The 26,618-nt window shown below is 39.8% G+C and overlaps 1 protein-coding gene across 3 annotated transcripts in view; it reads right to left on the bottom strand.

Moving 5' to 3' along the window:
• The window catches only part of ELK3 (ETS transcription factor ELK3), a 90,822-nt gene extending 64,776 nt beyond the window's left edge, over positions 1 to 26,046 (bottom strand). The window contains exon 1 of one of the 3 annotated variants that reach the window (XM_001364421.4): positions 25,550 to 26,046. The gene's annotated coding sequence lies outside the window, so the exon portion shown is untranslated. Of the gene's footprint in view, positions 1 to 24,251; positions 24,271 to 25,120; positions 25,141 to 25,549 lie in introns of those variants that run through there. The other 2 variants (XM_056798674.1, XM_056798673.1) reach the window with 2 other exon arrangements.
• Positions 26,047 to 26,618: the final 572 nt, after the last annotated feature.

The raw sequence follows: 26,618 nt of genomic DNA, 5'->3' as shown, positions 1-26,618 counted from the left end.
TTAAATAAATTATTTGAAATAGAAGTAAAGAAGGAATCCGACCAAATTCCTTTTATGAAACAAATATAGTACTGATATCTCAACCAGGAATAGCAAAAAGAGAGAAAGAAAATTATAGACCAATTTCACTAATGAATATGGAAGCAAAAATCCAAAATAAAATTGTAGCTAGGAGACTATAGTATATCACAAAGATTACACATTGTGACAAAAGAGGATTTATAACTGGAATAGAGATAATATAATATAAGGAAGACTATCAACATAATTGTTCATATCCATAACAAAAATAACAGAAATCATATGATTAAATCAATAGTTGGAAGAAAAGCTTTCAATAAGATACAACACTCATTCTTATTAAAGATAATGGAAAGCATAGGTATAAGTAGATGTTTTCTTAGAATAATAAGTAGCATCTACCTAAAACCTTCAGCAAGTATTATTTATAATGGGGTTAAGTTAGAAGCCTTCTCTATGAGAAGAAGAATGAAACAAGTATCCCATTATCACCAATATAATTTAATACTGTATTAGGAATACAAGCAGTAGCAATAAGAGGAAAAAAGGAAATAAAATTAATCAGAACTGGCAAAGAGATAATATAACTATCTCTTTTTGCAGACAATATGATAATATTTGTGGAAAATCCTAGAAGTTCAACTAAAAAGTTAGTTGAGCAGTCAATAATTTTAGCAAAGTAGTAAGGTATAAAAGAAACCCACATAAGTTATCAGTATTTCTATATAACACTAACAAAAGCCTACAAGAATAGATACCCGGTAGACCAAAGAAAATACCTGGGAGAATACCTGCCAAAACAACCCCAGGAACTACATGAATATAATCATAAAACATTTTATACAGATTTAAATACCTGAAGAAATATTTATTGTTCATGGGAGGGAAGAGCCAATATAACTAAAACAATAATTCTACCTAAACTAATCCACTTATTCAAAGACATTCCAATTCAATTACCAAAATATATATATATATTTTTTTTTATTGAACTAGAAAAAAATAAATTCCTATGAAAGAACAAAAGTCAAGAATGTCAGAGAAATTAATTTTTTAATGTAAAGAAAGTCTAACAATACCAGATTTTAAACTGTATTATGAAGCAGTAATTATCAGTGCTATGTGGTACAGGCTAAGAAATAGCAGTAGAACAGAACATAAACAGTAGGAAAAGATTATAGTAACCTTGTATTTTATACAAATATATGTCCAAGGTTTGGGGATAAAAATTTACTATTTGGTAAAAATTGTTGGGAAAATTGGAAAGAAATTTGGCAGAAACTTGGTATAGAACAATATCTTACACTATTTACTAAGATATGATCAAAATGAATACATGACCTAAACATAAATGGAGATATCATAAGCAAGTTAGAAGAACAGGGAACAACATATTACCTATTAAATTTTTAGATAGGAAAGGAATTTCTGACTAAAGAAGAGAGAATTGTGAGATATAAAATTGATAACTTTGATTACATTAAATTAAAATATTAGTGACCAAGATGAAAAGGAAAGCAGAAAAGAGGAGGAAAACTTTTATACACCCTTTCTGGAAAAGAGGACTCATACCTAAAAAAATATAGAGAACTTTGTGAAATTTAAAAGAATGAGCCATTCCTCAATTGACAAACTGTCAGAAGATATGAATTGGCAGTTTGGGGATCAAAGTCATCTATAGGCATATTAAAAATGCTTTAAATCATCACTGGTTGGAGAAATACAAATCAAAATAATTACGAGGTATCTCACACTTTATCAGACTGGCTAAAATAATGAAGGGACAAAATAGCAAATATTAGAGATGTTGAAAAATAAGGACACTAATACACTGTTGGTGGAACTGTGAACTGATCCAACCATTCTAGAGGACAATCTGGAATTATGCCCAGAGAGTTACAAAACCATGTACATGCTTACCCAGCAATATGATTGTTAACATTGGTTTCCTAAGGAGACCAGGGGGAAAAAGGAAAAGAACATATAGGTTCTAAAATATTTATAGCAGCTCTCTGTGGTAGCAAAGAACTGGAAATTGAGGGGATTTCCATCAATTGGGAAATGTCTGAAGGAATATGATTGTGATGGAATACTACTGTGCAGTAAGAAATGATGAGCAGGTTAATTTTTTTTTAATGAAAAGACCTACATGAAATTATTAAAAGTGAAATGAGAAACATCTAGGTGGTTCAGTTGATAAAGCACCAGACCTAGAGGTGGATTCAAATCTAGCCTCACACACTTTCTAGTTGAGCAACTCTGTACAAGTCACAACTCCAATTGCATATTGGCCCTTACTGCTCTTCTACCTTAGAACAGATAGTATAAATTTCAAGACAGAAGATAATGTTAAAAAAATGCAAAACAAGTAGGACCAAGAGAACATTATATACAGCTACAGAATTAACATTTGAAGAATAACTTGTGAACGTCCATTTCTAGAGAAGGAACTAGTAAACAGAAATACGAAAGACATACTTTGTAGATTTTTTTTTTGGCAAGTAATGCCTTCTCTGGTACAGAAAGGGAGGGAGGGAGAGAAATACCTGGGAATTTTCATTTAATCAATTAGTAAATTAATTTTTAAAAGAATTTTTTTAAAAAGAAAAGAAATTTCACCATCTTAACATGCTTTTTTCCCCACTTTATTTTTCTTGGATTTTTTTGGGGGGTGTTCTTTTGCAACACAGCTCATTTGGAATACATTTTATGTGACTTCACATATATAAGTGATATCATATTGCTTGCCTTCTCAAGGGGTAGGAGAGGCACGGGAAAATTTGGAACTCAAAAAGAATGTTTTAAAAATTTCACATAATTGGGAAATATTAGGTGAAATAAATGCAAATATAATGAAAAATCCATAATCATAAATGTGCCACCACATTATTAAAATACTCAAACCCAATGCCAAAAGTAGTTGTAAAGAGGGTGAATTAGTACTTCCTGCCCCTTCTCCATTTTAAGAACATTAACAAATACTAACATTTATACAGCACTTTAATGTTTGCAAAGCAAATATCATTTGATCCTTACAACAATCCTGGCAGGTTCTTTTTATTCCCATTCAATAAAGGAGGAAAATGAGGCAGAAAAGACTTTCTTTTCACTTGCCTGGTATTATACAGCTAGTGAGTATCTGAAGAAGGATTTGAACTCAGGGCTTCCTGACTCCAAATTCCACTCTCTACCCACTGGGCCACTTAGCTATGCCAAAAATCTATTTGAAATGTTCCTTCTTGAGGATTAACTAGTACATATGAAAATATTTATAATAGCAGCTTTTTTTTTTTTTGATCCTGGCAAAGAATTGAAAACTAAGGAATTCCCCATCAGTTGGGGAATGGCTGAATAAATTAGAAAATGACAAATGGCATGATTTCAGGGAAACCTGTATGAACGAATGTGGAGTGGAATGAGCATAATCAGAACAACAAACAACTTGGAAAGATTTAAGAACCCTAAGCAGCATATTAACCAATTATGATTCCAGAGAGCCAGGGATGAAGAAGGCTCCCGTCCTCCTGTCTGAAAAATGATCTCAGGGTGAGATTGAGACATCTATTTTTTGGACATGCCAATGTAGAAATTAGTTTTCCCTGTCTTTGTATATTCACTAAAGCTTCCCTCCCCCCACCCCCACCTTTTTTTTTCAATAGAGGGAAATGGGAGGAAAAGAAAGTAGACTTTTATTCATTTAATCAATTGAAAAATATTTCATTTTTAAAGCATTCTTTTTAGTTACATGCATGTTGATAATAGTTGGCTAATCTCAACATTAACCAGAAGAATTTTATTTTTAATTGATTAGTTAATTAAATTAAATTTTAACATTACCAAAACTTAAGACCACCATCACACACATATACACATCTAAGTAACAGATTTCGTATTTGGGAGGAGTGCGGTATGTAGAAAGAAGGCTAGCTCTAGGACCAGAGCACTCTAGTTCCAATCCCACATCAGGGGCATCCGATATGATGGACACTGGAAATTCACCACCTCCCTAGGAATCAGTTTCCTTCATCTGGAAAATGAGGGATTAGACAATCTAGGCGCAGGGGTCTCCTTCAGCTCTATGTCAATGAATGCTTTAACACAGACAGAATTAAAGAGGTAGAATCCATATCATATAACAGGACTACTAAAATGAAGATATTTGTAAATTTGTATTTATTCTTCTAAGGCTTAAAAAAGTTGGCTAGACTTTTCTAATGTCCATTCTGAAGATTTACATTGAAGTTCACTTTTGGCTTTAATCCAAACACATAAAGATTATTATCCTTGGAGGAAAGAAAGACAGTACGAAATAAATATGGACAGAGAGCCAAATTTTAGTCTGGGAGACCTGGGTTTAATTGCTGCCTTGATGAAATATTGGCTGTGTGGCCTTGCAAGTCACTGGATCTTTTTGCTTGGATGACCACTGGTCAAGGACATTGTAGAGGGGAGTCCTGCTCAAGGGCATATTAGGTTAGATGCCTTCCAAGGTCCCTTTCTACGGAGATTTCAAGACTATGATTCTAGACTTGACTAAAGCAAGTAGGCAGGGCAGTGGATAAAGAACTGGACCTGGAGTCAGGAATTCAAATTCTGCCTCAGACACTTACTAACTTTACAGCCCTGGGCAGGCCACTTGACCTCTAGTTAAAACCTTAGTTTCCTCATCTTATAAATGGGAATATTACCAATAGATCTTAGCCCGCGGGGTTGTCATGAGGAGCAAATGAGATATTTGTAAATTCCTTTATAAACCTCAAAGCCCCAGATCAAAATGGTAGCTAAATTAACCCCACCCTCTTCTGAATCTCATTTAGAACAATAGCGTTGTGGAGGGAGGGGTGGGAGATAAAGTGGAATCTTTCAGCCCCTCGGGCAGTGGGCAGTTCTCTAACCCTGAATTATGGACGAATTGCTGATCTGAACAAGTACTGGAAGATGTTTTTACAAAGAGGAAAATGTAGCTAGAGACTCCATAAGAATTTAATGTTACAAGCAAATAAAGAAGGTCCGGAGACATTTAAGATGTGTTACCAAGAGAGTATGACAGTGAGATCCATTCTCTGGAGAGTTTTCCTCCGCCTGTGTAGTACTGTCTATACCTGCCCCGGGAATCCACAATCCTATCAATTTCGTTCTTATTATGTTATTATATTGTACTACAAGTCTATTACACTGTAATATCCCAGATATCTTACATTCGGTATCCTATATGATTTTGCACTTTTGGGGGGTAAGACATTTCAGGGTTCAGGTACTGCAAACTAGGGGAATGCACCCAAGTTTATAAATCTGGCATGATAATATATTCACCTCGGAAGGACTATATAATAAATAGTGAATGCTCATTCTCCAGAAGAGCTCCATCTGGAGTACATCTGTAGCATATTTGAACTATGTCTGGTTAAAACTGAAAGGCTGCTCTAAGCTGGTCCATTCTATAGCATTATTTTATCATCGACATAAACATAATTCACTCTTCTGCAAATGACTAGAAAATCGAATTCTTCATTATACTTAGGACCGCATGGAAAGCAAATTCTTGAAAGTGGTGGCGTATATTTTTCGTAAATCTGCTTTCTAGGAAAGCTGGCCTTTAAACGTGAAGAATAAATGTGTGGCTAAACAAGTTGTGGCAGATAATCGTGATGGAATACTACTGTGTGGGAAGAAATGAAGAAGATTGTTTTTTTAAAAATCCATAGAGAGACCTACATGAAATTATGAAGAATGAAACATGCAGAACCAAGAGAATAATATATTCCACAAGAGAAATACTGTTTGAAGACTATCTATGACTATCTTCCTCCGGAGAGAGAACACGCATGACATAGTTTTATATATACATATTTTAGTGTGCCTGTGTGCACACATACAAACACACTTATTTATTTAGGGTCAAATGAAGCCTTCTATAGTACAGGAAAGGGAAGAGGGGAAGAGACACTTGGGAACTTTAATGTAACAAACAAATAATTATTTTTTGAACCCTTACCTTCTGTCTTAGAATCAATACTATATTGGTTCTAAGGCAGAAAAGTGGTCAGGGTTAGGCTAGTGATGGCAGACCTTTTGGAGAGCAAATGCCCAAACTGCAACCCTCGCCTCTCATGTGAGCCCTCCATCTTACCCCAGACAAGGGAGGGAGGAAATGCTCCAGTTGAGCTGCTGGGCAGAGGGATTGATGATGAGAGAAATGTCTTCAGATGAGCCTGGAGAAGGGGAAGGAAGCAGCCCTCTCTAGCATGCATGCCATAGGTTCACCAATGCAGGGTTAGGCAATGGGATGTAAGTGACTTGCCCAGGATCACACAGTGAGAAACTATGTAAGGCCACATTTGAACCCAGGGCCTCCCAACTCTAGGACTAGCTCTCTGTTATGTAGAGGGAATTTCATTCCCTCCCCCTCCTGGATTGCTGACTCAGTCCATCCCATTTTTTACAAGCCAGCACTGTGTCCATGGTCATAAATAAAAGAGGATGGGTGGAGTCCACCTGGGTCTTTTTGGCATTCACTACTTCCTTGAGCAGAGAGGTGAGGGATGAGGGACAGACTGAGATTCCTGCAGGATGGGCTGCATGTGGTCAAATTGAGTGTAAGAAAGAGACTTTAAATCTATGCTTATCTACCTTTTCTATCTCAAGTGACTATTAATAAACTTTATGGAAAATAAGAACTTGGAGATTGTAATTTAAATGTAACACTGTATACTGAGCCACCTTGCTGCTCTCAAATTAATAACTTTCTAAAAAAGGAATAAATGTGAAAAAAACAGATTGTTAATAATCACTTGAAAAATGATCATTGTCACTAATTATCAAAGAAATTAAAATAACTCGGGTTTTACCTCTCACCCATAAAACTGGTAAAAATAACATAACATGAATAAATGAATGAATGAAAAGGCATATTTTAAGTGCTTACTAAGTGACAAGCAGTCTACTAAGCCCTAAGGACACAAAGAAAAGAAGTGAGATAATCTCTTCTCCTGGATCTAATATTGTAACTGAAGTAGTAACAATGTAAGAAGCTCATCCTTGGGGAATTTGTGGAGAAACAGACACACTCATTCATTGCTGGTAGAATTGCAAACTAGTAGAATCTTTAAGGAGAGCTGCTAAAATTACCATAACCTTTGACTACCTAAATCCAGTGATGGGAATGTAACAAAAATATAAAAAATTATCAATCACAAAAGAGCTCTTTATTCAAGGATTTTCTAGCAGCTGCATTTGTAATTATTGTTTTTAAATGAAGGAAACAGATTGTCCAATAAGATCATAAGTTGTGGTACATTAATGTAATTGAATAGTATGATGTAATTAGGACAACAGGGAGGGATCAAAAAGGTATTATACTTGTAAAATTGAAATTGATTAATCTGGGGCAGCTAGGAGCCTCAGTGGATAGAGTGTCAGGTCTAGGATCAAGAAGACCTCGGTTCAAATCTGGCCTCAGAAACTTCTTACCTTGTGACCTTAGGCAAGTCACTTAACCCTGATTGCCTAGCCCTTCTGCCTTGGAAGCAACACTTGTATCAATTCAGGATGCAAGGCTAAGAGTTTTTAAAAAAAAGAAATTAATTTAAATGCAAATGATGGCTAAACAAATTTAATTAGTTACACAAATATTTAGTATTATTTTTTAAGAGTCAGAAGTAGGGGGCAGCTAGGTAGCTCAGTGAATTGAGTGTAAGGCCTAGAGATGGGAGGTCCTAGGTTCAAATCTGGCCTCAGACACTTCCTAGCTGTGTGACCCTGGGCAAGTCACTTGACCCCCATTGCCTAGCCCTTACCACTCTTCTGCCTTGGAGCCAATACACAGTATTTCCAAGACAGAAAGTAAGGGTTATTTAAAAAAAAAAAGTCAGAAGTAAAAGAATTCCAGAAAAGTAGCCTTTTAAAAAAAAAATCTTGAATTTCTTGAAGGGGACCTTTTTCTTATTTTTTTTAAGCCCTTACTTTCTGTCTTGGAAATACTGTGTATTGGTTCCAAGGCAGAAGAGTGGTAAGGGCTAGGCAATGCGGGTCAAGTGACTTGCCCAGGGTCACACAGCTAGGAAGTGTCTGAGGACACATTTGAACCTAGGACCTCCTGTCTCTAGGCCTGGCTCTCAATCTACTGAGCCATCAGCTGCCCCCAAGGGGACCCTTTTAAAATATTATGGCTCTTGTTTAGGCAACTGTTGGTTATTTCTTTTGGTTTTTAATTTTATTTAGTTAATTTAGAATATTTTTCCTTGGTTACAAGATTCATGTTCTTTCCCTCCCTTCCCACCAAAACCCTCCCATAGCCAACGTGAAATTCCACTGGGTTTTACATGTGTCCTTGATCAAAATGTTGGTTATTTCTAAAAAGCTTGTTTTAATTCTGGCCAGCAAGTAATTTTAAAAGCAAAATATATTTTCTCAGTGCTACAATTTACTTTTCACCCTTAAAATGTACTTTTTTTGGACAAGCAAACAAAATTTATTGGATAACCCTAACCCTAACCCTAGCCCTAACCCTAAACCCTAACCCTAATCCTAACACTAAAGAATTGCTAAGAATGGCACCTGCTGGATCTGTTCAGCTCAGAAAGGTGTCCCTAACAACAGCTAGCATTTCTATAGCACCTACTATGTGCCAGGTACTAGATTAAATGCTTATTGTAATTGTAATTATTCTCTCATTTAATCCTCACAAAAACCCTGGGGGACATAGGTGCCATGACAACTCCCATTTTACAGTTAAGAAAACTGAGGCAGGCAGATATTAAGTGATTTGCCCTGGGTTACAAGCTATTAAGCATCTGAAGTCAGGTTTGAACTCAGATTTTCCTGATTCCAGGTCCAGCAAAAACATCCTGAGACTTTGTGGTGAAAAGTCATGATTGTTCTTCAAAAACTTGAGAGAGAAACCAAACCCTCTCTGCTTGCCCCCAAAAAATGCCTTTTAAAGGTCTGTTAATCCATCCAGACCTATTTTGGAACAAGAGGTAACACTGTTTCTTCTCCAAGGATGGATCCCTGGTATATCAATCGGTCTCCTATATACATGAAATATATACACTAATAAGTCATTAAACACTTCATTCCATGTAATGGACTTCTCTACTAGCAGCAGTGCAATGATCCAGGACAATTCAGAGGGACTTATGAGAAAGACGCTATCCACATCCAGAGAAAGAACTGTGGGAGTAGAAATGCAGAAGAAAAACAACTGCTTGATTACATGGGTTAATGGGGATATGATTGGGGATGTAGACTCTAAATGATCACCCTAGTACAAATATCAATAATATGGAAATGGGACTTGATCAATGATACATGTAAAACCCAGTGGAATTGTGTGTTGAAAAGAACATGAATCTTGTAACCATGGAAAAATATTCTAAATTAATTAATTAAAATTTTCAATTAAAATTTTTAAAAAAGAATTAAAGTCTGAAAATGTTAAAACAAAACAAAACAAAACATTTCATTCCTCTCCAGTATCTGGTGTTTGTGTGACTCAGGGCAAATGACTTCATTTCTTTCTGCTTCATTGAAATGAAGGGTGGGATGACCCCTTCTAGCTCACATCCAATGATGAGCCTCCTAGACACTGGGCATAGTGTTGAGTGCTGGGGATACAAAAACCAAGATGAAACAACAGAATCTGCTAAAAGGAATTGTTTTTAAATTGGAAAAGAACTCTCTTTTGCCCCCACCCTAAGTCACAAGATGATGGTAGAAATGTCACATGGAAGAGGCTGAGATCTGGGTTCAAATTCAACTACTAATGCTTACTAGGATCACAAATAAAGAAACAGAAGGTATTCCCAAAACCTATCTTCATCAACTTACAGGTAAAGAAATGGAGGGTTGGAGAACTTAAAGAATTGGCCCAAGATCATCCAGGAGAGTAAAACAAGAGAGACAGGATTTGAACCGAGATCCTTGACTTCAAATCCACTCTCCTTTCCCTATAAGTAGCCCTAAGGAGAGAGTCACAACTTCTAAGGTTCTTCATCTGTAAAAAGATAAACATATTCTAATAATCTCCTTTCCCATCTATCTCATTAAAGGGTTTTTATAAGGAACAAATCATCCTAATAGCTAGCATTAAGATAATGTTTACTATGTGCCAGGCACTGTGCCAAGTGACTTACAATTATTATATCATTTGATTCTCACAATAACCCTGGGAGGAGGGGGCTATTATTAACCCCAATTTAATAATTCAACTTCCAATAATAATTTTTAAAAGGATAATAATAGCCTCTGTCTCCCAGAGTTGTGAGGACCAAATGAGATAATAATTGTAAAGCACTTAGCATAGGGTCAGACACACAGTAGGTGCTATTTAAATATTAAATAATACTATATGGCATTTATGTGGCATGTAAATTCTTAGTTAATATATTATAAAATGTTAGCTAATCTAATAACATTTAGATGACATCCACTATGTACTGAGTACCTTACTATTATCTCATTGGATCCTCATAACAGCCCTGGGAGGTTGGGGCTATCATTATCTCCATTTTACAGATGAGGAAACAGAGGCAGAGAGGTTAAGAGACTTGTCCAGGGTCACACAGCTAAGAAGATTTGAACTCCCCATCTTCCTGATTCTCTATCCCTGAACCATCCAAGTTAATCACTACCTGAGAACAGCACTGCAGATCACAACAGCAACCATTAATAATAAATGGCAAAGTATTCTTTCAAGAAAATAGTATCGAGTTGGAAACTAGGTTGCTCAATGGACTGAGAGCCAGTACCAGAGATGGGAGGTCCTGGGTTTAAATCTGGCCTCAAACACTTCCCAGCTGTGTGACCCTGGACAAGTCACTTAACTTCCATTGCCTAGCCCTTACCATTTTTCTGCCTTAGAACCAATACACAGTAATGATTCTAATACAGAAGGTAAGGGTTAAAAAAAAAAAGGATCAAACATAACAAATCTGAGGAATTGCAGAGAAATACGGGAAGAACCTGATAAGAACAATCCACACAGTAATTACAATGATGATCATGAAAAGATCACTTTAAAAAGAAGTAAAACCTTTATTGCAAAACCAATAATGATCCTAGAGAACAGCTAATAAACCAGATCTCCACTCCACCACCCCTTCCCCACCTGACAGAGTGCTCAGCTCTGGGGATTCCAATACAATTTATCAGGTTGCTTTGTTTTGTTTTGCCTCGTTGTGTATTTGTTACAAGAAAGGGTTCAGTTTATAAGAGAGAAGACTAGAGGAAGAGAATGGGGGAGACGATATCCAGGAAAAGCAATGGTGAGGAAATAAAAGACAAAAAGGAAAAAAATTGATAAAACATTTTTTTTTAAATAAGACAATAAAAAGTACTGTGCGTTTTCTGTCATCTGTTCCTACAGTTTATTTCCTCTTGGTGTCAAAATTCAACCAGATTATGAGGTTTTCACAACTCAGATTTTTAAAAAAGAGGAAAGAAAAAAGGATGTGGCAAAGAGGAAACAGATGGGGTTGTTGTGGCTCAGATATGATTTAAATCACACAACTCTCCAGAGGAGTGACAACCCATCTCCCTAGAGCTGCAGTACCCGACTGTCACCTGTTTGATTTGTTATGAGCTGAACTATTCCTTCCAAAAGTTCTACATAGCAACCTTTCATCACTCAAAATTATTCTCTGGACCAATAAAATTCCTTCTCTTCCCCTCCCCCGCACTGACCAATCAATCGACATGTATTTATGTAGTGTCTTCTTTATGCCAGAAACTATGGCTAATAATGAGGAGGAGGATCAACAGTTCCTGCCCTCAATGGACTTATATTCCACTCATTTAAGAAGAAAACAAAACCGTTATCTTTTGTCTTAGAGTCACTACCAAATATTGGTTCAAAGACAGAAGAGTGGTAAGGATGAGGCAATCAGGGTCACACAGCTAGGAAGTGTCTGAGGCCACATTTGAACTCATTATCTCCCACCTCCAAGCCTCTGTCCAGTGAGGCACCTCACTGCCCCATGTGCCATTCATAATAGCAATGAGGGAAAGGATAGGGAAGCAATGAGAAGAGAACTATGGGATCAAAGAAACAAGACGAACAGGGAAGGAAGAAGGTGTAGGACTCTACAGGTTTTAAGTAAGATCACTAGTAGGGGAAGGGCTAAGGGAATGAGTGTTTACAAAGAGCCTACTATGTGCCAGGCACTGTGCTAAGCACTTACTAAAAGCTGTTAAGAATGATAAAACCATTCTGCAGACAAATGCCAGGAGTTGAAAAAGAAAACTACATAGTATTTTTAAAAAGTAAATTAAAGTTATTTTTCTTGGTCTAAGAATTTTTTTTAATATCCCTTAAGATTACTTAAGTCTCACTTAAGAAAGGTTGACAATTACTACTATGGAATCTGAGAAAAATTTCCCTTAGAAGACAAAAGTTCTTGAATTTTTTTTTTGCTCTATCTATAATTCCACCTCCATAGCACAGTGCCTGGTATACAGTAGGTGCTTAATAAATGCTTGTTCCTGTCCCTTCCTTATTATTGTCTTGATTATCAAGGGCAGAATCAATCAACCAATCAGCAGCTACTTGGGTACCAACCGTGATAGAATTGATTTCATCCTTGATGGTGGAGGCATTGAAAGTTGGACTTTTTAGCTACCCTTTCCTTTAGATTCTTATAACATCATCACTCTGTATCCCAGTCTTCTGGGTCTTCTTATCCCACTCTGCATCAGTTAACACAATCATTCCTGTGTTTCTTAGCACGAAGATAATGATGAGGTTGAATCTCTTCTAACTAACAGAATCCCCTAAGCAATCCTATTGAAAGGGAGGGTAGCACACAGTGGATAGAAAGCAGAATCTGGAGCCTATCTCTAAAACTCATTGCTTATGTGTGACCATAGACAAATTATTTTAACTTCTTTTAACCTCAGTTTTGTCCATCTGTAAAATGGGTACCATGATACCTGTAGCCCAAACCTGACAGGGTTGTAGGAGGCTCCAATCAGATAAAAGGGTGTGCCATTTTACAGATGAGGAAATTGAGGCAAACAGCAGTTCAGTGATTTGCCAAAGATCACACACAAATATGAGGTATGATTTGAACTTATGTCTTCCTGACTTCAGGCCCAGTTCTCTATTCACTAAGCCACCTAGCTGCCTCCAAGGCAAACAGGTTAAGTGACTTGCACAGGATCACATAGCTAGTTAGTGTTAGAGGCTAGACTTGGACTCAGGTGTCTTCCACTGAGCTACCTCGCTGCCAAATGTACAATAAAGACTGGAAAAGTCTGAAACATGATTAGTTCATCTACAATCTTTTCCAACTGGGTGAGTCAGCCTTAAATAGCCAATTAAATGAAAGCCCTTTCTGGTATTTAGCTTACATTGTATTCTATAAATCAATGAACAAGCATTTATTAAGCAGCTACTATGTATCAGGCACTGAGTATACAAAGGAAAAAAAGAGAAATGATCCCTACCTTCGAGAAGCTTACATTAATACCAGGAAGAAAACACATAAAAATATACAAAATATACCCCCCCAAAATACATAGTAACTTAGGGAAGGGATGCCTTAACAGGAGGTGAATCTTAGGACAGTGAGTCAAAGAACTCTACAACCTTAAAAGAATTAAAAGAAAAAAAAAGAACAGAAAATATTACTTCAGAGGCAATGGAGAGACACATGGCAGGTGAGGGTGAGCGACCATACATTAGCAAGGAAAAACACAAAAAGAGATCAGGACTAAAAAGATGTCAATAAAAATTACATGATGGGGAAAGATGAGATCATCAACAAGGTGAGAGTGAGGTGTGACCATGTGATGTCATGGGAAGGTGATCAGCATCCTGGATGGACTCTTTGTGGACCACTTATGGGAGAGCCCCGTGGAATAGGAAAGCATGAGTCGATTTCAACCAAGGCTGTGCCGGGAGATAGATTGCCCAACTGAGGAGGGCTGATTGTAATTGGTTCTTTTGGTTTGTTTTTTTTCACCCTTGCCTTCTGTCTTAGAATTGATACGGTGTACTGGGTTCCAAGACAGAAGAGTAGTAAGGGCTAGGCAATGGGGATGAAGTGACTTACCCAGGGTCACACAGCTAGGAAGTGTCTGAGGCCAAATTTGAACCGAGGACCTCCCAATTCCAGGCCTGGCCCTGTATCTATTGTGCTTCCTACCTGCTCCTTCCACAAATATTTATTAGGTAAGCACCTACCAGTTACCAGACACTGTCCTAGGTGCTGGAGGTACAAATAAAGAAATGAAGCAGCTCTTGCACTTAAGGAGTTTACATTCTGTAAGGAGAGAGAACATGTCCACATAGAGAAAAGGAATGAAAAGTGACTTCAGTTTCTCATAATCTTTAGCCAGGTCTTCTCCTTCTGATTCTAAAGGAGAATCACCCTGGGCTCTGGATAGTGGTGGAAGCGAGAAGAAATTCTTCCTTCTCCACTTGTACCTCTGCTACTTACTAGCTGTGGAAGCTGGGAAAATCACTTAAACCTCTCTGTTTCTTAATTTAACTTGGGTAGATAATCACTGAACCTCTCAATTTCCTCATATGAAAAATGATGGGGCTGAACTATATCATCTATTAGGGTAAGATACCAAATTACTAAAAATAATGATGTTTTATTAAAAGTCATTTAAATTAAAATCTCTCTATAGCAAAAAGGAATAATATGGAAATAGGTATCAAGTGATAACTTTTGTACAACCCAGTAGAACTGCTTGTCAGCTCTGGGAGAGGGGAAGGAAGAGGGGAAGGAAAGAAAATGAATCATATAAACATGGAAAATATTTAAAAATAATTTTTTAAATTTTAAATTATTTAAATAAATTAAAATGGATAAATATTTAATTAATAAATTGATATCTTTTGTTAAAATTAGCAGCAAAGGGTGAGGAGGGAGTTTTTTCCCCTTTTGCTGCTAATTAGTTTTATTATTCATCAATTTTAATTGATTAAATAAATGTATTAATAAAACACATCCAGGCACACAGTGGGCACTTAAATGTTTGTAATCTCCCCTTTCTTTCTCCTCCAATTGCCATGTCTCCATCCCAAACTCTCTTGTATTTAACTACTTTTACATACTATTATTTATTAACTTTATATTTATGCTGCATTTATTTTTATATGTGCTTGTCTCCTTCATTAGAATTGCAAGTAGGGACTATTTCATTCTTTGTACTTGTGCCCTCCCCAGAGCCTTGCATAGTGCATGATAAATATTTGCTGATTGATTACTAAAAAAAAGAAAACTATATATCCATTAGTTTTAGTAATTACTTTTAAATAAATGTAAAACAGAGGATATGGCAGATTTGTTCCTTTTATGGTAATTTACAAAGCAACATTAATCATGGCGTGACAACTGAATGCTAGCTCTGGGAATCTGGAAACCTGCAGTCAAAGCTCATTTCCAACACTTACTGACTGCATGACTTTGGGCAATTTGGTCAGTCTTGTTGAGCCTCCATTGTCTCCCCTGTAAAATGAGGGAATTGAGGTAGATGCCCTCTAAGGTGCCTTCCAGGCAAAAACCTACAAACCATAATGACAAGTTCACAAGATCCTGGAGCTCCAGTCAGAAGAGACCTCAGTGACCATCTTCTCCAGCCCTCCTCATTTTGCAGATAAGGAAGCTGAAGCCCAGAGAGGTTGACTTGCCCAATAACACACAAGTAATATGTCTATCAGGCAGGATTAGAACCCAGGTCCTCCTGTCTCCACTCTTGCCCTCCTTGAGCATGGAAAAGGGAACTGACCATTAATCATTTGTAAATGATTAGAAATGTGGCCTGTGCATTTTTTAACCAATTCCTAACACCTAGTTTCTAAAAGTCTCTTCCCAAATCCTTTCACCTTGCTTTTCCCCATTCCACAGGAAAAAAAAAACAACAGTAGCTCACATGTATATTATCTTATGACAACCTTGTGAGAAGAGTACTACTATTATCAACCCCATTTTACAGATAAGGAAACCGAGGCAGAATGAAGTCCTTTTCCCAGGGCCACCCATCCAGCCAATACATGAGCCTGGATTCAAACCCAAGCCTTCCTGGATCCAAGTCCACTTTACAGGAATTGCCTGCTTATGTTCATGCTAATATTTAGAGTTACCGGAAGTCACATCTGCCTCTTCTCAAAGCGAATGCCCTAGTCAGGAATGTCAAATTTACCTGTAGGCACTTCACACGGGTTTGCTGTATCGGAGGGAGTAAACACCAGTCCAATTTTGAGTAAGCAGTTAAGAGGCCAGCCTGGGGGTTTGCACAAAGCTCTTTTGGATGGAAAATGAGAAAACTCAGATTGGCATAACTCCCCCAGGAACTAGCTGCCTTCCCACCGCTCCACACCCCCAGAGCAGCTCCTTTCTCAGGTTTCAGTGTTTTCATTTAACTACACAGATGAATAACCATCGATCAAAAGAGCCCTGAACAACAACAACAAATTTAATCTCTCACAATCAAAAAGTCTGGTCCACCAGCCAGTAATGCAACAAATTGGGGATGATGGACCAGTGAGAAGAGTAGAGGAACTCCTTCTCTTCTCCCTCCCATCCCCAAGGAAATCCTGTTAGAAAGAGACAAAGTAATTTTGCATTTCATCTGGCTTGCTTCCTGCCATCATCTATTTAACATTTTCTTTGGATTTGTAGTAGAGTGGACTTCCTGTTACTCTATCTTGATAGTAAGCTGCAAATTGTGACTCATCCTTAAGTCACCCAGAAAGCAACCAACCACTTCATCATCCCAGCAGCTGAACCCTTCAAGAGTGCTCAACATTCCAGGAAGATGAGTTGAGTTAGTCAATCAAGCTATAAAGACACCTAATGTCCCTGTAGAAAAATGGTGCTTTGATATGTTAGGTTGTGATCACCAAGAATGACAGGAAAAAGCAATGGCTCTGGTATTGGAGGACCTGGGTTCAAATTCTGTAAGAGTGCTTATTGCCTGTCTGGCATTGGGCAAATCACTTCCTACACTAAAGCCCCAGTTTCTTCATCTGTTATAAAAAAGAGAGAAAGTTGGGGGCCAACAGGGTGGATTGAGAGTTGGGCCCAGAGATGGGAGGTCCTGGGTTCAAATGTGCCTCAGATACTTTCTAGCTGTGTGACCCTGGGCAAGTCACTTAACCCCTATTGCCTAGCCCTTGACTGGCCAGATGTCCCTTTGGATTCCTCTTTCTGTGTGTGTGTGTGTGTGTGTGTGTGTGTGTGTGTGTGTGTGTGTGTGTGTGTGTGTGCCTGGCCCTTTGGCAACCTGACTGCCAACTTCCTCCTCTTTTTAACCCAGGAACAAACTGGATGGCACACCGCCCTCAAAAAACCACAATGAGTAAAGGATTCACCAGCTCCCAGGGAGCTCTCAGAGTGACCACTGATTCACTCCTAGGAGAGAAGAAAGCATAGCTGTGAACTAGCAAGCAGTAAATCATTTTCAGGGAAAACAAAGCTCTTCCTTCACCCCAGGAAGTAAAAGCATGCCTGTGGAGAGCTTTTAATTAATTTCTTTAATGAGTCCATTGTTTGGAAACGTTCTGTGGGAAGGTGCTTCTGGAAATGGAATATGGGGAAGTTCCAGGATTTGGACTTTAGAGGACCTGGAAGGGATCTCAGAAGTTATCCAGTCCAAACCCCTCATTGTACTGAGGAGGAAACTGAGGCACAGGTAGGCTTGTTTGTTTTTTTAAGCACTCAAAAATATACAACACTGGGGACCTAATGGCACGGAAAGAGTCCAAGAACAGGCCTCCAGCCATAAGTCCAGTGGCATGTGAATGGAGGGCAAAGCAAGTCTCCTCTGAGAATCTCAGTATTCTCCTTTCTAAAATAAGAGTAATAAGAAGCTACTTCACAATATCTGAATTCAGTTGCCAAAAAATTCTGCATCTACCCATCACACATCATTAAGTGAAAAAGCATAAAAGCAGGATAGGGTGGCGAAAAGAAACGAAACAAACCAATGACTAGGTGGCACAGTGAATAGAGCGCAGGGCCTGGAATCTGGAAGACTCATCTTTCTGAATTCAAATACAGCCTCAGACACTTACTAGCTGTGTGATCCTGGGAAAGTCACTTAACTCTAGTTGACTCAGTTTCCTCATCTGTAAATGAACTGGAGAAGAAGTGGCAAACCAAGCCACTCTAGCACCTTTGCCAAGAAAAACCCCCAAAGGGTCATAGAGTTGGGCACATCTGAAGTGACTAAACAACAACTAATATCAGGATAATGACTTGTCCCAAGAGGGTTGCTGTCAACAAAGAGCATAGGATCATTGCATTAGAGCCAGAAGGAACCTTAGAAACCCACCGAGTTCAAACCCCTCATTCTTTCACAACTGAGGAACTGAAGCCCAAAGAAGTTAAGAGATGTGTTCCAGGTCACAGAGTTAGAGAACAAACATTTAGGGAGCACCTCCTCCTTATCAAGCACTGGCGATCTAAAGAAAAACAAACAAATGGGGGGGGATCAATCCTTGCCCTCAAGCAGCTCACAGAATAATGGAGAGAACAACATGTAAGTAACTATGAAGGAGAGAGAGACAGACAGACAGGCAGAAAGAGACAGAGAGAGAGACAGAGAGAGACAGAGTCAGAGACAGAGAGAGACAGAGACAGAGACAGAGACTGGAAGTTTTCAACAGAAAAAAGTGCTTAACTGAAGTATTATATTGGGAAAGGCTTCTTGTAGAAGTTGGGATTTGAGGAAGGACTTGAGAAAAACTAGGGAAGGAAAGCAGAAAACACTAATGAGGAGGGAGAGAGTTCCAGGCATGGATGATAACCAGTGAAAATTCCCTGAGTTGGGGGGGGGGGCAAAAAGGGGGGCAGCTGGGTGGCTCAATGGATTGAGAGCCAGGCCTAGAGATGGGAGGTCCCGGGTTCAAATCTAGCCTCAGACACTTCCTAGCTATGTGACCCTGGGCAAGTCACTTGACCGCCATTGCCTAACACTTAACACTTACCTCAGAACCAATACATAGTACTGATTCTAAGAGGGAAGGGAAGGGGAAAGAAGGGAAGGGAAGGGAGGAGGAGGGGAAAGAAGGGAAGGGAAGGGAGGGGGAGGGGAAGGAAGGGAAAGGGAGGGAAGGGAAGGGGAAGGAAGGAAAAAAGGGAAGAAATTCCCTGAGTCAGGGGCATGAGTGTCATGGGGGAAGGGGGTTGTATAATTTGAGGCCAGTGCTACTGGATCACAGAATACACAGTGGGTATAAGAACACTAAAAAATAACTTTTACCTTCTGTCTTAGAATTCTAAGGCAGAAAAACAGTAAGGGCTAGGCAACTAGGGTGACTTGACCAGGGTCACACTGCTAGGAAGTATCTGAGACCCAATTTGAACCCAGGACCTCCTGTCTCCAGGACTGGCTTGCTATCCACTGAGCCATCTAGCTGTCCTGCCAGAAAATTTTAGATGTAATCCTAGAGATGTTAATGGACAGAACTAGGATTTGAACTGTGATTCTTTTGACTCTAAATCCTCAGATTTAGACACAACTATCTGTAACTCTGGACAAGTCACTCAATCTCTGCCTGCCTTGGTTTCCTTGTCTTAAAAATGGGGAGGACAAAAATGCCTACCTCTCAGGGCTGTAGTGTCTTATCAAATGAGATACTAGATGTAAAGAACTTTGCAAACTTTGAAGTGTATATAAATGCAAGATATCACTATTAAATCCAGCATTCTTATTTCTGAACCTAGATGCTTTGAGGAATGAGACAATAGCAAAAACATTGGTCTCTAGAACAGAGCTCCATGAATGAGTTTCAATGTTTTGATAACTTCATTACAATACAATGGATTTCCTTCACAATCTTATATATTTTATTTGATGCATTTAAAAACGAAGACATCCACAGGTTTTATTGGGATCTGCCAAAGGGCACTCTTAACCCCCAAATGGTCAAGAAGCACAATCTAAAATGTTAAAAGGATAATAGCAAGATGCTAACTTATCCCTGGTCTATTTCTATAGGAACTGCACTGAAAAAGAAATAATAATGATGATAATAAATTCCTGGAATGCATTATTTCCACTTCTCAGAATCCCTAGCTTTTTTCAAAATTTAACTCAAGCTCTACCTCCTACCTGTGGTCTTTTCTGGTCCCCGCAAATGCTATACACACTAGCACTTCCCTCTCCCCCTAAAAAATTACTTTATATTTATTTTGTTTATTTTTGCATTGAGTTCTATATAGATAGGTTGTTTTCTTCCAATGGAGCTTAAGGCCCTTGATGGCACGAGCTGCTTCCTTTTGTCTTTGTGTCCTCACCACCCAAGACAGTGCCTGGCACAGGGTAGGCACTTCCTAATCATTTACTGATTGATTACACAGCTTAAATAACACAATTGCTACTTTATAGATGGCAAAGTATCTTATCAATGTGGACTATTAAGATTAAGAAAACTTCATTTTTCTCCTATTGCCTGAAGTCATCTTACTTACAAATACATTTAGGAAGAGAATCAAGTCATATTTCTAAATTGCTTAATGGTGTCATAAATATAGACAATCAGACATCATCTTAAGGATACAGTCAAGCATGTTTCTTCATTTTAAGATTTTACTGCTGATAAAAAGGGAAAAAGGATCATTTAGGTGGTAGAGTATACAGAAGTAGGAAGATTGGAGCTCAAATCCAGCCTTGGATACTAACTAGCTGTGTGATCCTGGTCAAGTCATAACTTCTGCCTCAATTTTCTCCACTATAAAATGGGGATAATAACAGCACTTGTGAGGATCAAATGAAATAACATTTGGAAGGTGCTTAGCATATGCCTGGCATGTAGCAGGGGCTTGCTAAATATTTATTCCCTTCCTCTTTCAATGCGGGAAAATATGACATTCAGAAGGGTCAGAAAATAATCTGTAATTTCTCCCCCACTTCAGTTAGTATCGGTCATTCTAAGAGAATGGAGGGAAGGAACTGTTTCTACATTTCTTTGTTTTTTGTCTCTCTGTCTCTAGGAACTATGTTATCGTTGGTTGTTGGTTATGGGTGGAGAGTTGGTGGTGATAGAAGTTGGGTGGTGGTGATGGTGGTTGGTAGTGCTTGGTGATGGTTGGTGATGGTTGTTGGTGGTTGTTTTTTATCCTTTTGAAGAGGTCCAAAGTCATGACAGGATGATGTCTTGTGTGTTAAGTGAGGTAGTATCATAGTTCAGGGGCAGTACTGAGAGCTGGAAGGATCTTTATGTCATAGAGTTCAACCCCCTTATTTTACAGAAGAGGAAAGTGAGGCACAGAGTGCTTAAGGTAATACAGGAAATAGGTATGAAGCAGGATTTGAAATCAAATCTTTCCAACTCCTAGTCCTTCACTCTACTTACAATGATACACAGTAGCCCCTCTCAAATAAATCTTTCTTGAATCCAATACACTAACAGCTTGGGACAGTAGAAAGAACATTGGATTTGGAATCCAAGGACTTGAGTTTGACTCTTAGAGATTAGACACTTGTGTTGTTTTGTGAAAGTCACTTTCCATCTCTGGACCTCAGCTTCCCCATATGTAAATTGATAACATGAGACCGCATTCTAAAGAGCCGTGAAAATCTTAAACTGCTTCATAAATGTTAGTTGCTATGATGGGACTGGACTAGATTAGGGTTCTTAAGTGGGAGATCATGGACTTTTTAATAAATATTTTCATAACTTTTTCAACAGGATTGATTTCCTTTGTAGTCTTATAGATTTTATTTTATGTAGTTTAAAAATATGATTCTGAGAAAGGATTCAAAAGCTTCAGCAGTCACCTAAATGGATCCAGAACACCCCCAAATGGTCAAGAACCCCTGCCCTGGATGCCCCCAGTTCTAAAGCCAGTGCTACTTAGAGGAGGCCCAGATACCCAGATACCCATAACTCTTCTAAAGTGGCTACAAAATGATGCCTCTGTGATCAGATTGATGCAATTTATTATATTTTCCAAAAAAAAGAGCAAATTTAATTTCAGATTACACCTTGAAATTTCAAAGTCCAGTAGTGAAATATGAAATTGTATATAGGCTTGATACTTTCCAAATAAAATCCTGAATTGGAAGCCCCTCGACTTTTACAATTTTTAGATGGACAGTCTCAAAATGGGAATGTTCTAAGTCTCCAACCTTCAAGGTTCTTGTTAGAGTAATCTTTCTGTTACAGCTTTGCTGGAAACAAATCTGTATATATCTGTCCCCAGTCAAAGAGGAGAGGAGACAAACACAATTTGCCAGATTGCTTTGATAGAGCATTCTACTACTACTACTACTACTACTACTACTACTACTACTACTACTACTACTACTACTACTACTACTACTTCTACTACTACTACTACTACTTCTACTACTTCTACTACTACTACTACTTCTACTACTACTACTACTACTACTACTACTACTACTACTACTACTTCTACTACTACTACTACTACTTCTACTACTACTACTACTACTACTACTACTTCTACTACTACTACTTCTACTACTACTACTACTACTACTACTACTACTACTACTACTACTACGAATAATAATAATACTAATAACAATAAGCTAGAGACTGAATTTGATTCCTTTGATACAGGAAACTTGAGGATGAGAGAATTTCTCTTACCAACACAAATTAGAACCCTCTCATGAAACTTGAGTTTAGTTAGCCAGGAAACTGGGAGAGTAAGGGTCTTGTTTGCCCAGGGTCACAGAGTCACTAGTATGTATCACAAGCTGGTCTGGAACCCAGGTTTCTCTGACCCTGAGACCAACTCTCTATATCAATTACCCAACATTTTCCCCATAACAATTGACATGCAAGTTCATTACAGTTTACAAAGAATTTCTTCCCAATGATCTAGAGAGAAATGAAACAAAGTATTCCTATCCAAGTCTTACAAACAAAGAAACTGAGGTTCCAAAGGTGCTCTGTTACTTGCCCACTGTCACACGGAGTCAATATTTGAACCGCAGTTCAATTCCACTCACTTCAGGCTTCTGACACTCCCCAGTATACCAAGACGCCCCCTGAAGTGGGACTGTTGGGTTTTCCAAAGGGTATCCAGCACCTGCAATTTCTAATAATACCCCAAGAGAGACAAGGCTCTGCAGGTCCTTTTCAAGCATCTCCTGTCTCTCAAGCCCACCTTCTCAATTTTTGCCTCAATTCCACACCCCTCTATCTCTTTCACGGATCAACTCCATTTCTCTGTAATCACAAATGGTCTTAAAAAAAACAAATTTGTCCGCTAAAGCCTTCCTCCTTTCCCTAACTACTTTATAAATGCCAGAGTCTTTCACACACACAGTTTCTACTTGCAAGTTTATTACTGGCACCTCTAAAAAACAAACAAACAACTTTCTCTATGGACAGATCCAGGAACCTTCCAAGACAATCTCCAACTTTATAATCCCCATAAATTGAAACTCATAACGGACCTTTTCCCAAATAAACTTGTACAACAGACAGGGAGATATCAGAGGGTTATTTGGCTTGGCAACGGGGATCTGAAATTGATTTAGGGTCATTAATAGAGGTCTGGAACATGTTTCAGCTTCTCCTCTCTCCCTCCCTCTTGCCCCCCCCCAACTCCGCCCCAACAAAAACTACTGTAAGTATTTGAGAAGATGGGTCTGCAAGAACCTCTGGAAGCCAAAAGGCTCAAAGCACATGCAAAACAAATTAGGGAGGGGGGATGGCAAGTTGGCTGTCCAGAAAATAAAACGAAGAAGAAGAAAAGCAAAGGGAGAGATGAGAGTCCACAAAAGCTTCAGGGGCTGTTCTCTTGCAAGGATGCTGAGCCTGGCAAGTCTTGTTTTGTTCCTGAGCCCCTAAATAAATAAAGATGTAACTTGTCTCCCTTTCAGTTGCTGGGCTCTGTCTGAGAAAGGCAGCAGGACAGGGGCTGGCTTCACAAAAACCCTCCTGTGTTAAAAGAACGGAAACTCCTAATGAGATTAGTTGGTGTGTGTGTGCAGACATTACTTAGCGGTGACTAAAGGGGCTCTCTTCCTGCAAAAGCCAGTGGAAAATTCAGGGAACTTTTTTCCCCCTGCAGCATCAGAGTCCCTCTAACCTTCTCCTGCAAAGCCAAATCCAAAAACAACTCTCTCCTTCCCCCCCCCCCTTTTTTTTTGCAGAAGGGTGGAAAGTGGCAAAATGGGCCAGGGAGCTTTAAAAAGCTGGGGGGGGGGGGCACGGCGGGAATAGGGGACTGGGGGCTGGAGAGACTCTTGAAGACTACAAAGGAAACTGTAAAAAGCGCAAATACATAAACCTGAGCAGGAGAAAAACCACAGAGTTTCTTTGTGAGCTGCTGAAGTGACTCATTTTCAAGATGTTGTCTGGTGCCAGTTTCAAAGCGGAAGCGCATGGCAATTAGTCCTCCTGTTTCCAGACAAGCCAGAAATTCTCCCGACACTCTCCTCTTTTTTTTTAAGCCCCTTTTGCAGTTTCTGAAATCATAGCGCTTGCTCCCACCCCGGCCCCAGAAATGACTCCTCCTCCTCCTCCTCCTCCTCCTCCTCCTCCCCCTGCACACACTTTGATCAGCTGGGGGAAGCCCAGCCAACAAACTCAGATCCCATTTTTTCGACTGGAAAAATAACTAGAAAATGCACAATCAACCCTCCTCCAATATCACACCTACCTACTCCCCACACTTTATTGACAAACATTTGCAAACTCTGAAAGCAGTTCTAGCACAGCTGAAGCTTAGATCTCCCCAGCCCTTGGCCCTGGTTCCAATCCCTGCCAGCTTCAGACCTTTAAATGTTCCACATGGAGTTGGGAAGGGAGATTAAGGCTCCCCCAAAGTGACTGCTCCTCACTCTCTTCCCTAACCAACCTATATCTTCTCTTCCCCCAAGAAAACGACTTCATCCCCCCTGTCCCCCCATCCCCAACCTATTACACCCCGCTCCCTCCCTTGGCCCGCAAGATCTCTTCACTTTTCCAGAGGAGCCTTTGCCCTCCCTCAGCCCTAGAGGTTCCGCCTGGGACGGGGCAGCCTCTTCTAACTCAGTGCTGAAATGAGCACACCCTCCTAAGCTCACGACAAAAAGCAGTCGTCTCTGTCCCTTTTTCTTCCAGACACTCTCCCAGAAGTTCCCAATCTTCCTCGGCCACCCCTTCCCACCTCCTTACCCTGCGGGGGTGCACCTCACTCCCTACTGCAAGCACCCTCTGAACAGGAGAAAGGGGGAGGGTCCCAAAGATGCAAGGGCATGCCCTCTCCTTTTGTCTCCCCTAGCCCAGTATGAGGAGCCTCAGAAAACAGCCCTGCACCCCTCGGGTCGGAGCAGACAAAGTGGGGCAGACGGGCCAGAGGCTCAGGGCGAGCATCTGCCCTGGGGAGTGGCCGCCAGAGCAGCATCAGTCAGTGTGTCCGTCCGGCTGCAGACACATACACGCATACACAGACCGCCTCTGCAATAAAACAGCCGTTCGTCGGGGAGGGGGCCCCCTAGAGATCCCCACCAGAAAACCCTAGCCCCGGCCCGAGAGCACGCAAACTTTGCCACAACTTTCACTTTGCAACCACAAGAGCGAACAAACGAAGCCCCCTCGACTTACCCAGATGTCGGACGAGTTTCCCCAATTCTTCTGCTGGGTAATATTTTAAGAGGAACTGGGTAAAATCCCCTGATTTTCCATGCTGACAGGCGTCTGCGAACGGTCTGTTGCTCTTGTAATGAGATCCTGATTTTTCCCCCTTTTTTCCTTTCACCCTCTCTCTCCCTCTCTCCCTCTCTCTCTTTTTTTCTGCTGTGTGTGTGCGAGAGAGAGCAGGAAGTTGGAGCAGTCAGACAGAGAGCCGGCTCACTTCCTTTACTGTATTATTCCCCAGGCGGTTTGCAGTCTGTGTAAACAGGCTTTTCCTCCCTTCTCCTCTCTCTCTGGCCGCTGATGTTCAGCATGGCTGTAATATAAGACACACACATAATAAAATGGTAACGGTAACTACACACACACACACACACACACACACACACACACACACACACACACACACACACACATACACCCTCTCCCTCTCTCTCCCGAACAGACTCAGCCGAGCTCCTGACCCCCCACCTCTTCCTGTTCCACCACCCCAGGGGAGGAGCTTCTAAGCAGCTCCAACTTGATACAACAGCAGCCTTTTCCTAGCATAGGACAAGGTGGTGGGGTTGGAGAAAAATAAGACATTTTCCCCTTGTCCCCCATCCTCCACACTCTCCTACTTCACCCTAGAGGGCAGCCCCAGAGATGGCATGGCATGATGGGGATTCCTTTCATGATCCTGAAGTAGCTCCATTTCGAATCATTGCTTAGCTCCTACATCCTCAAAGAGCAGGATTGCCAGTGGGCATCTCAGGATGGTAAAATTGGAGAAGGGACCTTGGAGATCCTGGGATTACCAATCTGGTGCTGGAAGGAACCTCAGAGGCCCTTGGACTCTTATTTACAGATTGGTAAACTGAGGCCGCAAGGGACTTGTCCAAGATCACCAGGCTGGGTTGGGAATCAAATTCAGTTCCTCTAGCCCCATATTTAATACCCTTTCCATTGCAGCAGTTGTGTCTCCTTGAGGCCCTCTTCTCTTTCTATAGTCTTAAGGGATCAAAGCTGGAAGAGTTCCTTCTGAAAGGTCATGGAGTCC

The sequence above is a fragment of the Monodelphis domestica genome, chromosome 5, assembly GCF_027887165.1.
Source record: "Monodelphis domestica isolate mMonDom1 chromosome 5, mMonDom1.pri, whole genome shotgun sequence".
Taxonomy (NCBI): Eukaryota; Metazoa; Chordata; class Mammalia; order Didelphimorphia; family Didelphidae; genus Monodelphis; species Monodelphis domestica.
The sequence above is the reverse complement of the archived record's forward strand: the minus strand, read 5'-3'. Positions and strand labels throughout refer to the sequence as shown.